The sequence below is a fragment of the Heteronotia binoei genome, chromosome 4, assembly GCF_032191835.1.
Source record: "Heteronotia binoei isolate CCM8104 ecotype False Entrance Well chromosome 4, APGP_CSIRO_Hbin_v1, whole genome shotgun sequence".
Taxonomy (NCBI): Eukaryota; Metazoa; Chordata; class Lepidosauria; order Squamata; family Gekkonidae; genus Heteronotia; species Heteronotia binoei.
Window position 1 is genome coordinate 76,399,607 of NC_083226.1, and position 14,477 is coordinate 76,414,083.

The following is a 14,477-nucleotide window of genomic DNA, read 5'->3' on the forward strand; positions in this document are numbered from 1 at the left end:
CAGAAGCTCCAGTCTGGAGCATTCTTGCCATGTCCTGATTCTAGAAGCATGTTGGAAGAAACATCAGTGAAACGGAGACAATTTGGTACCATCCTATCCACTAAAGATTCATCGTGCATAGCTGTGCGCTAAGGACTAGGCTTCCCAACCCTCCCGCCCTGGCGGGGGACCCCAGGTTTTCCAGCCTCTTCCCCCGCTCCCCCAAAAAATGGAAGCGGGGGAAGGGGGGGGAAATGGCTACACCGCGAGCCGGTGTTGGAGCCTGGCGCCAGGAGAGGCTTTGCCGCATTGGGCGAGGCGTGCTTGGGGGTCCGCACTGCTGCCTGGGGAAGAACCGTCGGGACTTTCACAGGGTACTCAAGTGGGGCAGGGTGTCCAGCTTGTTGCCTTGGTCGCGGGCCGCAGCGCTCTTGAGGCCTCGCAGCCACTCGGTGCACTTCCGCACCAGCCCTTCGTCCAGCAGCTTACAGGCCCCGGTGGTGCCGGGCGCCTCTTCCTCGTACTCCACGTCGTCGTAGCGGTGGCGCTCATTCAAGAGGGAGACCTGGAGCAGGGCGCACAAGTCCCCTCCGGGGTTGGAGCCTGGCGCCAGGAGAGGCTTTGCCGCGTCGGGCGAGGCGTGCCTGGGGGTCCGCACTCATTGCCGCTGCTGCTTCTCCAGACTTCGGCGCTGCAGCACCCGCACTGCCTCCGGGGGAAGGCTAAGCGAGAAGCGCAGCGCCGCCTTTCCGCGCCCTCCTTGCACCACGCCGAGACTCTCGCAGGAGTGTGTGCCTGAGCCCGGCAGCACCAAGCCCGAGCGGCCCCGGGCGGGGGATGGAGGAGGGAGTCTCAAGAGCGGTGCTGCCGCCTGGCCTGGCGCGAGGTTGCTGCTCCCTTGGGCGGCTCTGCTGCGCGGCAGCTGCTTCTGGAGAGAAGCGCTGGGCCAAGAACTCGAGAAAGCGCCGGAGCGCTCCGAAGGCGGCCCTCGACCTTTCCTATGGGCTTAGCACGCCGAGTGCATCATTCCCAGCCGGCCAACGACCCCCAGCCCAGGTAGTCGAACCACACACAGCTGACTGGGCCTCAGGCCGCTCCCTGCTCTCTGGGGGTGGGGGTCGCCCCTGGAAGGCTCTTTGGAGCAAAGCTGCTCCAGGAACAGTAGGGCTGTGTGCGGGGAGGCGGGCGCATGCTCCATGTGGCGCGTCGCGTCCTGGGACATGTCGGTGGTGCTTGGGGTGACGGTGCTGCTGTCGGCCGGCGTTCACATCCATCAGAGAGGCAAGTGGAGGCCCCTGCCCCGTTTGCAGGAAGGTGCCAGCAGAGGCCAAGCCGCATCCCACCCCCCCACTCCCGTCATGAGTGCAGGGTCGCGCAGGATTTGACCTTTGGAGTTCAATTATGCTTGTCACAGCCTTCATCTTGGCTCCACCCCTAATGTCTCCTGGCTCCACCCCCAAAGTCTCCTGGCTCCACCCCCAAAGTCCCCAGATATTTCTTGAATTGGACTTGGCAACCCTACTAAGGACACTGGTGCAAAGCTGCACTTGATGAGGACTTTGTTTCCTTATGATTTTGGACTGTGTTTATTACATAGGTTTCTGTTTCATCTTTTTGTTTCCATTTGAAATATTGTTTGAAATGTAGAAATGTATTTTGAATGTGTTAAAAACTTTTCTATTGGATGAAGGAGTGCTGTCTATTGATTATTTTTATGATAATTTGAGGAACCTTGGTTCTCTCCTGCTCTATCTATCCGTGATTTCTCTTGGGTTGCTTAGCCTACAGGTAGGGCCTGGAGATTTTCCAGATTTCCAGTTGATTTGCAGAGATCAGTTCCCCTGGAGAAAATGGCTCCTCTATGGATTCTATGGCATTATAGCCTGCCAAACCCCACCCATCCCAGGCTCAACCTCCAGTTCTTCTGGAACCTCCCAATCTGGAGCTGGCAACCCTAAATACAAACTTGTTTATATGTACATTTTCAAATAAAGAATCCATTTGTTATAAATTATATTTGTTTATTCTGTAGCTAACTATATATGCTTGAATAACCTAATTGAGCTACAACCTGTTATTGGTAAGGAGGGCAGTTGTGAGCAGGAAGTTGTTGTTGTTGAGTTATTCACCTCTGTGAGCAGCTTGAGCCTGTTCAGTGAGTTACTTTCTGCATATTTAAACAGGACCTTACAATGTAATCAAGCAGTACTTCTCATATGCATTGCACATGGCTTGATGGGATGTCTTAGTTCCACCCCCCACATACCCAGATCTGTCATTGCTGCACACAACTTGACAGCAATTAAAAAATGAACATAAATAATAGCTATCCCACTTTCTCCGCAGGCAGGCTCAGGGCAGATAACAACAAAAGCAAGAAACATTAAAAACGAGTTAACATATAATCCTAAAAACAGTTATACGATTTAAAATCGACTAAAAGATGGTGAAGTATAATAACAATCATAGCATAAGCCCATTGGTTGAACAGATGGAATGGAGTAAAATAAAATTTATACAATATCAGTGCTCTATAGGGACAGATGGATGGCAGTTTCGGCAGGGAGGCCTGATAGCTGAATGTCCACCAGCTCAACCAAAAGTCTGGTAGAACAGCTCTGTTTTACAGGGGCTGCAGAACTGTAACAAGCTTTGCAGGGTCCTGATCTCAGGCAGCAGCAGAAAAAGCCCTGGCCCTGGTTGAGTCTAAATGGGCATTCTTTGGGCCAGGTATAACCAGTAAATGTTGATCAGTGAAGCAGAAGGCTCTCTGGCGGTGGTGGTATGTGGGGATAAATGGTTCCTTAGATATGCCAGTGTAAACCAAAATGCCCTCAAAAGAGGTTGGGGAATTGACAGGTGGGCACCTTTGGCTTAAAAAGGGATCTAGAATCTATGTATACAGGATTCCACTTCCAGAAATTATTACTTAAATTCATCAAGGACACTAATTAAGTAAAACAATCATGAATTTATTACAGAGAAATATAGAACACACATACAAGGTAATGAATACATACAACAAACATACAGTCCTAATAAAAATAGAGAGAAATGTATAGAGGTAACATAAGGATGGACAAACAGAGTGATAATTACCAATCGTAGTCTTCAAGGAAGGCTCCAATGGCGACAAACGAGGACTTGGGGGAAGGGGACCCTCAACTGATCAGGAATTGGGGATGTATCTAGACAGCAGAACTGGGATACTGCTAGATGCACACCTGTGGGGAGCTGGACCACAGGTTATAAGGACTACCTTGAGCCCTTAGGGGATGGGAGGTACAGGGGCGGATGACAGTGGTCAGCTGGTACATGACCTCAGAAAAAGGGGAGGCTCTGCAAAAACCATAATGACTGGACTTATGCATTAGCCAATAGCCAGTTTATTGGGGGCACCTGATTGGCTGCCCATATCTGACCAATGAAGAGGCTTGGCCCTGGTTACCTGATTGGACTTCCAGGTAACAATGGGCCAAGGGGGAGGCTCCAGGATGACCATTAAGGGAAAGAATGAGAGAAATTATTGGGGGGGGGGTGATTAAAACTATCAAGCTTATCTAAAAAGGTGACAATAGATGGCCAAATTGCAACCTAAGGTAACACCCGATCTGTACAAAGACACTTGGCTCTAGGTGAAGATGTTCTTCCTCTTCTTCGTCCCTCTACTGGCACCAGTCTTTGTCTTGGGTTCCATTGGACAAAGGCTTAGGCAGTCTGGCAGGATCCACGCCTAAGATAAGCTTGATGGCTTTATGCATAGGTGACATCTGTTGAGTACGTGAGTCTCTTGCTTTGCTGTAATGGAGTCAGGAAAACAAGATGGATTCTGGTGGTGTTAGCCTTTGGTTCATGGAAACAAGCTGGAAACTGTTTGCCCGGTACAGTTCATGGCGGCGTGGCTTCTTCCACTGCAACGGCCGAGACTGTGCACGCAAGGAGCGGCTGGAGGCTCGTCTGTAGTTCTGGCTAACACCCATCCAGAAATGTAGAATGCTGCTGCAAAGCTGAGGCTTACAGTATTCACATAAGCCTTAGAAACCGTGGGCAAAGTCCACTTCTTAGAGCAGTTGTGAGTGAGTCAAAACTCCAGACACCCTGGCAACCATACTGGTGATCACGATGTCCATGTGTATGAAATGTAGGCGACTTTTTCTTATATTACCCCCCTTCAAGACTTCTGTCCCCAAATGAGGACGGTGTCTTGACTAATGTCACAGTCTTGACAGGCGACGTTCTTGGTGGGAGCCAGGTGTAAATCAGGGTGTACCTCCTAGAGCCAGTTTGGTGTAGTGGTTAAGTGTGCGGACTCTTATCTGGGAGAACCGGGTTTGATTCCCCACTCCTCCACTTGCACCTGCTAGCATGGCCTTGGGTCAGCCATAGCCCTGGCAGAGGTTGTCCTTGAAAGGGCAGCTGCTGTGAGAGCCCTCTCCAGCCCCACCCACCTCACAGGGTGTCTGTTGTGGAGGAGGAAGGTAAAGGAGATTGTGAGCCACTCTGAGACTCTTCGGAGTGGAGGGCGGGATATAAATCCAATATCTTCTTCTTCTAGCTAAAAGTTGGAGCCGCTAAGGTAAACTACTAAAAAAAAAAAGAAATTTAAAAGTCAGGATCCAATAGGCCATAGGCTACTTCCTCAGAGACTAAGACGTGGGGACAATCAATAGTAACATCATTGTTCAATACCTATGGTTAGTTCAAGACTACTGAAATAAATCTGGAGACAATTCTTGTTCCCTTAGTTATGAAAACTAACACAACAGAGAAGAACTTATCAAAATTCCTAAAACATATGCCAATGAGAGAAAAAGCGATAATACCGAGCATGTGCAATATGAGACATATGTAGGCAAGTTAGACTATGTAATGAATTAGTTCATGTACCTTTATGGCAAGCAACTTATTGTGGTAGGGGTAATCAGGATGACACATTCAAACATAGGTGAGAGCATTGCCAGAGATGGACAGTCCATACTGGCTACATTGTTTACATTAGAAAAACCATTTCACTGTTCATTTCTACCCCCCCCCCCCCCAGCACCCAGCAAAATTTGTCTTTATTGTTGCCAAAAAGGAATTCTTCTTGTAACCCAGCATGGAATTGGCAATGGTGCTTTTCAGCCTGTATCACCTATGGTCCATAGAGCAACTGTGGATTTGGGGAAAGAACCAAAAAGGAACCAAAAACATTCACATATGACAACATGGAAGATGATTCTGTACCATTGTAGGGAGCAGTGAAAGCAGATCAAAAATGCATACATTCAACCATGAAGAAAGGAGTCTTAAAAAGCTATTAGTAAAGTGTCCTCCTGTCCAGGGTATGGCGACCAGTGAGCTTTTACGTCACAAGCTTACACATGTCATGATAGGGGCCTGCATTTGGCACTATTACACTAAGCATTCAGGACTTTAAGAGGCTTTTTCTTTGTCAAGGAAGGAAAAGAACATACACAATTCAGAAAACACAACCCCAAATAAACTTTGTTGCAACATAAAACTTAAAATAAAACATTGTGCACAAGGTTGTAACTCCAGGGAAATGACCAGAGTTGGGGCGTCCCCCATATAATGAAAATAGTCCCACAAAGGAGGGACGAAAAACCTTTGCTATAGCTTTGGAATATAATAAATTTTCAAAACAATAGAAAAACTTCAAAAACAAAAACTGAGGCCTCAATAGAACAATGCTAGCTAGTTTATATGAGAGGGATTAGACCCAAAATGACAGGTGAGCTAGATCAGAGAAATTAAGACTCTGGACGTAAGTAAGGTGATCAAGTTCCATTGAATCCAGTTTTTCTCTGTGCTAGTTCAGCTAAAACCTCTTGGTATAGATTTCAACAAAACTTAACAAAACAAGAATTCTGAAAAGCAACATAATGGTTACACATACATAAAACAATGAGCAAATTTAACAAAACAATGATAAAATCCTAGAAATCAAATTCTGGTTAATACACCTTGACAAACACATAAAACAATTATTAAATCTACTTATACTAGCATGCAATATATATATATTGTGCTATTTTGAAAAGAGAAAAACTGATAAGGAGCTTCCACAGGCAGGATAAGGCTTGTGTGGCAGTGCAAAGATGTAATTTCAACTTCAGCGGAAAGAGATTTTACATCAAAATTGCAAACATAAAACTTCAACCCATTGTCTCATATAAGACCCACTAGAAATAAAAAAAAAACAAATATGAGGGAGAGAAAAACATTATCAGGGTAACTGCAGTTTCTCTTCCTAGGCACCTAGAGGCATGCTGTTGAACAAAGGAGGATTAAGGTAAACTGAACTTTGAGATGCCAGCTCCAGGCTGGAGATCTCTGGAAATGTGGATTAAATTAAAAAGATCACAAGCCATGCAGTCCATTTCCTTGGACACTGTCTGTCTTAGAGGCTCTGGCCTTAATGTACTGGGGAAAAGGCTATGATTTTGGGAGAGACCTCCAGGTCCCACCTGGAGATGGGAAAAAAGTTTGGTAATGAAAACCTTTTGAAATTATATCTTTTTAGACCCCAAATCAGGAGATGAGAATTCAAAATAGCACAAAATATCTCAACTGTATCCCTCCCCCCCCCGCCCCCGATGTGGAAGGTGGGGAAGGTTTTAACAAAAAAAAAACCCAAAATTCCTTCCCTCTTGGATGAAGTGAAGGCTTAGCTCAACAAAAGGCTAAAACAGACACAATGGATTTGGCCAGTACTCTCTTATCTGATCCTGATAAGTTTTTAAGCAAAATTGGTACAAAGGAAGGTGGAGAAGAGGAAAATAATGAGCTTTCTGCCTGGGTGGGGCTCAAAATTGTAACTCTTTCCAGTTTCTTTAACAAGCTGAATTTGGTTTATTTCAAGAGGGTCTGCATGAGATTTGTCAAGCAGTACTGTATTGGTTGTTGCTGCTCCTACATCTGGAGGTTCTACTTTCTGTACTTTCAAATTTAAATTACAGACTTGCCCATTTGAGGTTAGCTATCTTGTGTTGCTGTGACCTTTGAAAAGGAGAGGCAACATCTCCTTTTACAAACACTGAATTTGATCTCTTCTGAGGCTCTACAAAAAGCTTTCCTAGCCAGCCATCCACTGGAAGATACTGGTTAATACACCTTGGTTAATACACCTTGACAACACTGGTTAATACACCTTGACAAACACACTGAATTTACAAACACTGAATTTGATCTCTTCTGAGGCTCTACAAAAAGCTTTCCTAGCCAGCCATCCACTGGAAGATACTGGAATAAAAAGTTCTTTACAAGAATGGTGGCAAACAAAAACTATTGTTACTTAAGGAGATTGAATTAACTTTGGATCAAAGACTAGGCTTCCTCTTTCTAAATTTTCTAGAAGAGGGGAATTCAAGATCTGGGTGTTTTCTTATTTGCCTGTGACAAAGGTGGCACCTGGAGTTTTCCATCTCTCAGTCACATGGTTAAGATTTTCAAATGGCCAAATCTCTTCTTTCCTCTGACTAAACTTATAGATCTGTTTTTATATAAGAAAATGGGGTTGCCTCTCAAAGACACTGAGTTGCTTGTACTTTAAGGAGAGACCTGAGATAAACAAAAATTTAATTTCTCAGGGCAATGCATTTCAAACTCTATTCCTTTGCCTTAGTTACTTATCAAATCTTTACTGCTACAGATTTCCATTGAGCAAGAGAGAGAACAATTAGCATTTCTTCCTGATGGAGGAGGAACATGAGTGATGAGCATTTGCAATACTTTAGCTAGCTCTATTGGGCTAGTCTGTAGGCACTCTGTACAAGCTCAGAGGCTATACCATTTAAAATTCATAGAACTGAGGCAATAAATATTTTCTGACTTTATAAGCAAGAGAGAAAGATGGACTTGGCAGTTTCACAGATTTTCATTCAGCCAAGTTGAAAGTTAAAATGGTCAGTTTCTTATATTTTGCTCTGAATGTTGTGAATTAACAAAAACTAGTTCAACCTCTCTTTGTCAGGTACTTGATTCTGGCATTTTAAAGGGTTAAACTAAAGATATTACATCAAACTCCCATTACCCAGCAGAGAAAACTGACTCTGCAGGCTGGAACCCTTGCTGGGATTCCAGGAGATCTCCAGGCCTCACCTGGAGAACTGGCCTGGTCTAATTGTAGTCCAAATCTTTGCTTTTCTGTTTCCTTATTTAGTCAAGGAAAAAGATGTCTTTGTCACCTTTAAACCTTACAAAGCCAGGTTTCTCTATTCTAAGAGATGTTCAAGTTTAAAAGTTAGATTTTCCTTGAGGGGGGGGGAGGTTCAGAGACAAAGGAATCTCATAATCACTTAATCTAGCTGTGTAGTCATGAAATATTTCCCTTCTTTCATAGTCAGCTTTCATTTGACTCCTTTTTAACATAAATTTGCCAATTTGGTAGAGATTAGCCTCTAGAACTTTCCAGGTAGTTTCTCTCATGGCTGCTATGCCTAACAACTCCTGGGTGGGTATATTGAGACCTGTGATCACATCAGATATGAAATCTTGATTTTCATAATCTGGTTCCCCACTGTCTTTGGGTAAAATTATTTCAGCTGCTGCTAGGAATTTCTTCCGTGTTAAATATGCAGCAGGGGCCTCGTCTGGGCTCTGCACACTGTGGTAGTAGATGTGCCTTATGGTATCTCCATTCCACATGTAGGATATTACCTCAGCCATCCATTCTAAGATGGTGGTATTAGAAGGGTTCTGGTGATCCATTAAATTTTCTACTTTGGCTAGTTCTGGCCCTGAGGCGCATAATCTTAGCACCTGGTTTAATTCAGTTATGGAGGCTTCTTTATAGTGAATTCTAGCTCTGGCCATCCACAACACTGAGGTGTCTATGTTATATGGACCAAGGTATCTGGCAGTCATTTTAATATCCTCTGATCCCCAAGATTTAGTATCCCTTACAATATTAATGGTTTCTGATCCATCTCCCTTCGCTGTGGTAATCTTTTTAGTGAGTATGGGTGAACTGGACAAGATTCCTTAATCTCCTGTGCGTCTGTTTCCTCTTCTTCCTCAGACTCCTTGTCTGAGGAGAAGTCTATAAGCAAGTTTGGGGTAACAGCAGAGATCAGGGCTCCTTTGAGCTCTAGCTTTTTCTTTAATTTCTTTAATTTCCTTAATTTCTCTATTTCTTTTTTACACACTTCATGGCTAACTGCATCACGGGCCTTTTTGTTTTTCTCTGCAAGGTACTCAGCTGCATGTTGCAATTTGGTAACCTGAGCTTGACTTTTTTCCTGTTTACTCTCAGTTTTAGTGAGCTGTTGCTGTGCCCTTTTTAAGGCTAGCATCGTATCTTGCTGAGCTATGGTCATAGCGCGTTTTTCCAGCTTCAGCTGATCTATGTTTAGCCTCAACTGCTCATTTTCCTGCATTACTCCCTGCATTTTGGCCTCATGAGCTTTCTCAAAATCAGGGAGTCTGTTCTGTGCTTGTGCTATCTCTACTTCCTGAGATCCTGCCAGCCACAGATTGTTTCCTTTCTTGGCTAGCCATTTCTCTAGTTTTAGAACTTCTTTATTTTCCTGTGCTAAAAATGCCATGGCTTACACTTTAGTTCCTCTCAAAGTTCTTACTTTACTTGCAGGGCTGGTTTTCCTGCACTGTTAAGTGCCTAGCCACAGGCCACCAAGATTAACTGGAGCTTTCCCTGGCACTTTTCTGCCTATTGGGGAGCAAAGAACTTGCAGGACACCTCTGTGTGTCTCACAAGTGAAGGAGGGAGTTGCAGGACCTTCCTTAGTCCTCTGCAACACTAACAAATGTGTGTGGAATGGGCTTATGGCCTTGCACACATTGCTGGGCTCCTCAGGAGGGGTTTTTCTCTATCCTCTGCTTCCAAACCAATCAAAAATCACTGCCCCTGCACCTTTCCTTAGTGGGGCAGTCCTGAGTTCACCAAAAGGTTTTAAAAGTCTCAGAGCCTGATTTTCCTCAGTTGGCCCTAAGCAAAAAGGAAATTTTTCAGCTGGGAAGGGAGCTTATCTCCTCAGACCTGGGACAAATTATTAACCCTAAGGGAGATCTTCTCGCTCCTTTCACTAAATTCTCTTAAAGGCACAGTACCAGAACATTCTCTCTGGCTGTTGAATGCACACGGCAACAATCACCTCGAATGTGGAAGTCCCTATATGTGCATGCCAGGGATTTATTACTTTTACTTCACTCTAGATTTTGCTAAGAAGCATTGCTGCTTGGTGCTTGGCTTGCTAAAAACCAAGGGTTAGAAGCCTACACAAGACCTCTATGATTTGTGAGGTAAACTTAAGCTACTTGGGGGAACCAAAGCCCTCAGAGAGCATGGGGAGGGGGAAAACCAAAGCTCCTGGAGTGGAGCCTATCAAAATAAAAGTTTCTCTAACCCCGTCTCTGCCAGGAGGGTTCAGGTGCCAAGAGAAAGAACTAGCAGCATATTTCCAGATGCTCTCTGGCTCCTATGTGCTATTTTCCTAAGAATATGGAGGGGGAGATTTTTAAAACTACTTGCTGACTGCAGGGATGTTTTTCCTGCAACTAAGCTTTAGGGTTTGGGGGATGGCCAGTTCTTAGCCCTAAGGTGATGTACATATAATGCCAATTACAATTGGGAGATGTTGTGTTCTGCAGATCTCTCCCTCTCTAGTTTTTTTCTTTTTGAAGCAATGCCCTACAAGAAGGTCGCTGCGGTTAGCAGACTGGACCCCGGGACTTTTGGGAGAAGCAATGCCCTACACTAAGGTCACTTGCCGTAGCAAATTGGACCCCGGGACTTTTGGGGAAACAATACCCTAAACTAAGGTCGCTTGCGGTAGCAAAGTGGACCCCAGGACTTTTAGTTGGTGCCCAGAAAAAGCTGATCCTTTTAACTTGCCCAGCCCTAGGACTTTTTCAGTGTGTGGATGCGTGTGTAGTGTATGTGCACATGTGAATAAGGTATGCGGTACTCAAGGAAAAAGAGAAGGGGGAGGGGTCCCTATCCGTTCTTAAACAGTCCTGACCTATCTTCACATTCCCACCCAAGATAGACGCAATCAGGAGGCCTCGGGAAGCGGCCGGACTTCATGTGATTCTCCCCTTGCTTTCCAGTCAGGCTCAGCCCCTGAACAGGCAGTATCTGGCCCTCTGGGTGTGGCTGGAGAATCAGCACTGAATGATAGAGAGGGAGCAGCCCCTTCCCAATATAGAAATGCTCTCTAGAGCCATTCACACAAGTTACAATCACTCACACATTCACACAACAGCCTAACCAGCAAGATTTCTGATAATGTATTCTCACGTCTGATTGTCTAAAGACACACGTGTCAACTCGCATGCGTTCAGACAGTCAGGATTCTGCCCGCTGCTTTCTCCACCAATATCTGTAAGCCAAAATGCCCTCAAAAGAGGTTGGGGAATTGACAGGTGGGCACTTTTGGCTTAAAAAGGGATCTAGAATCTATGTATACAGGATTCCACTTCCAGAAATTATTACTTAAATTTACCAAGGACACTAATTAAGTAAAACAATCATGAATTTATTACAGAGAAATATAGAACACACATACAAGGTAATGAATACATACAACACACATATAGTCCTAATAAAAATAGAGAGAAATGCATAGAGGTAACATAAGGATGGACAAACAGGGTGATAATTACCAATTGTCTTCAAGGACAATGGCGACAAACGAGGACTAGGGGGAAGGGGACCCTCAACTGATCAGGAATCGGGGATGTATCTAGACAGCAGAACTGGGGTACTGCTAGATGCACACCTGTGGGGAGCTGGACCACAGGTTATAAGGACTACCTTGAGCCCTTAGGGGATGGGATGTACAGGGGCGGATGACAGTGGTCAGCTGGTACATGACCTCAGAAAAAGTGGAGGCTCCGCAATGACCATAATGGCTGGACATGCATTAGCCAATAACCAGTTTATTGGGGGTACCTGATTGGCTGCCCATATCTGGCCAATGAGCAGGCTTGGCCCTGGTTACCTGATTGGACTTCCAGGTAACAATGGGCCAAGGGGGAGGCTCCAGGATGACCATTAAGGGAACGAATTAGAGAAATTATTGGGGTGGGGGGGTGATGAAAACTATCAAGCTTATCTAAAAAGGTGACAATAGATGGCCAAATTGCAACCTAAGGTAACACCCAGTCTATACAAAGACACTTGGCTCTAGGTGAAGATTTTCTTCCTCTTCTTCATCCCTCTACTGGCACCAGTCTTTGTCTTGGGTTCCGTTGGACAAAGGCTTAGGCAGTCTAGCAGGATCTCGCCTAAGATAAGCTTGATGGCTTTATGCATAGGTGACATCTGTTGAGTACGTGAGTCTCTTGCTTTGCTGTAATGGAGTCAGGAAAACAAGATGGATTCTGGTGGTGTTAGCCTTTGGTTCATGGAAACAGGCTGGAAACTGCCTGTACTGTTCATGGCGGCATGGCTTCTTCCACTGCAGTGGCCGAGATTGTGCACGCAATGAGCGGCTGGAGGCTCGTCTGTAGTTCTGGCTAACATCCATCCAGAAATGTAGAATGCTGCTGCAAAGCTGAGGCTTATAGTATTCACATAAGTCTTAGAAACCGTGGGCAAAGTCCACTTCTTAGAGCAGATGTGTGTGAGTCAAAACTCCAGGCATCCTGGCAACCATACTGGTGATCACGATGTCCATGTGTATGAAAAGTAGGGGGCTTTTTGTTACATCAGTCCCAGGCCACTCGGGACTTTAAAGGTTACCTTTTGACCTTGAAGTAGATCTGGTACTCAGTAGCCAGTGCAACTGGTGGAGCACCAGCTGAATACATGCCCGCAAGGGTGTCTCAGTCAGCAGATGCACTGTCGCATTTTGCACCAGCTGGAGTTCCCGGGTCACGTTCAAGGGTAAGCCTGCATAGAACCAGTCGCCTGACCTGCTGTAGAAAATAAAATAGGGTTGCCAAGTCCAATTCAAGAAGTATCTGGGGACTTTGGGGGTGGAGCCGGAGACATTGGGGCGGAGCCAGGAGTAAGGGTGTAACAAGCATAATTTGAACTCCAAGGGAGTTCTGGCCATCACATTTAAAGGGACAGCACACCTTTTTAAATGCCTTCCTTCCATAGGAAATAATGAAGGATAGGGGCACCTTCTTTTGGGGCTCATAGAATTGGACCCCCTGGTCCAATCGTTTTGAAACTTGGGGGGTATTTCGGGGAGAGGCACTAGATGCCGTACTGAAAATTTGGTGCCTTTACCTCAAAAAACAACCCCCCAGAGCCCCCGATACCCATGGATCAATTCCCCATTATTCCCTATGGGAATCATTCTCCATAAAGAATAATTGCCCAGTAGACATTTCCCTCCTCCCCCTCCCGCCACTTTCTGATGACCCTAAGGCCATCAAAAAACAACCCCCTCAGAGCCCCTGATACCCATGGATCAATTCCCCATTATTCCCTATGGGAATCATTCTCCATAAGGAATAGTTGCCCAGTAGATATTTCCCTCCTCCCCCTCCCACTGCTTTCTGATGACCCTAAGGCGGAGGGGGGGCCTCCAAACCTGGGGATTGGAAACCCTCTCTCTTTCACACACGCACTTATTGGGTCTGGTTTCTCCACAATGACATTCGAAAAGAACGGGCTACGCTGCTCTCTCTCTCTCTCTCTCTCTCTCTCTCTCTCTCTCTCTCTCTCTCTCTCTCTCTCTCTCTCTCTCTCACACACACACACACACACACACACTTAGTTCCTCTGAAACGAAAGCAAAATAAACCAAGGGACTGTATTGCTGACCCTTCCCATTAAGTACTTCCTGCTCAACTTTAAAGGCACACAGACACACACACATTTTGAAACGGACCTGTTTGCAGGTTTCTAAACCTGCCGGAGATCTAGAGCTGCATGGTGGCTGTGCGGGCGGGGCTTTCCTGGCGGCCAGCTGGCTGGGGGAAGGAGGAAGCCTGCTGGGACCTGGGGATTGGGAAGCCTATGATAAAAGACAGACCTGGGCCTCCAGAGAGAGCAAGGCATCCAGGATCACCCTAAGGTTCCTAGCCCTCAGCGCTGGCATTAGTAGCGCCCCGCCGAGAGTCAGGAGTCTGATTCCTAAACCAGCCCTGCCCTTGCTTAGACACAGGACTTCCATTTTCGATGAATTAAGTTTAATTGCCTGATCTGACTATCCATGATCCTGTGAGGGAATTGATTTAATCTACTGTGCATATGTAAAAGCAGCTGGAAGGCAGAAGGAAAGGAAACTTCATCATAGGAACCTCTGTGCAAGGAGGAGGGCAGTGATGTGAGGATATCAAAGGCTTGGTTCACAAATGACAGTGGCTGTCAAAAATTCATCTTCCAGACATATTCACTGTGATGTTAATTGCTCCTCTAATTATCAGTCATTTGAAATGAGCCTCACAGCTTTTAGAACACATTTTCATACATGAGGTTTAAGTTTTAGAGCAAGGGTATAAAAAATGCAGCCCAGGGACCTGAATCAGGACCCCAGAGGGTTCCTATCAGGCCCCCAAGCAACTGGCTGTCATCTGCT

At 45.6% G+C, this 14,477-nt stretch overlaps 1 pseudogene; it reads right to left on the bottom strand.

Annotated features, from left to right (window-relative positions):
- Positions 1–346: 346 nt before the first annotated feature.
- Positions 347–9,527, bottom strand: LOC132569841 (proline-rich protein 18-like; annotated as a pseudogene).
- Positions 9,528–14,477: the final 4,950 nt, after the last annotated feature.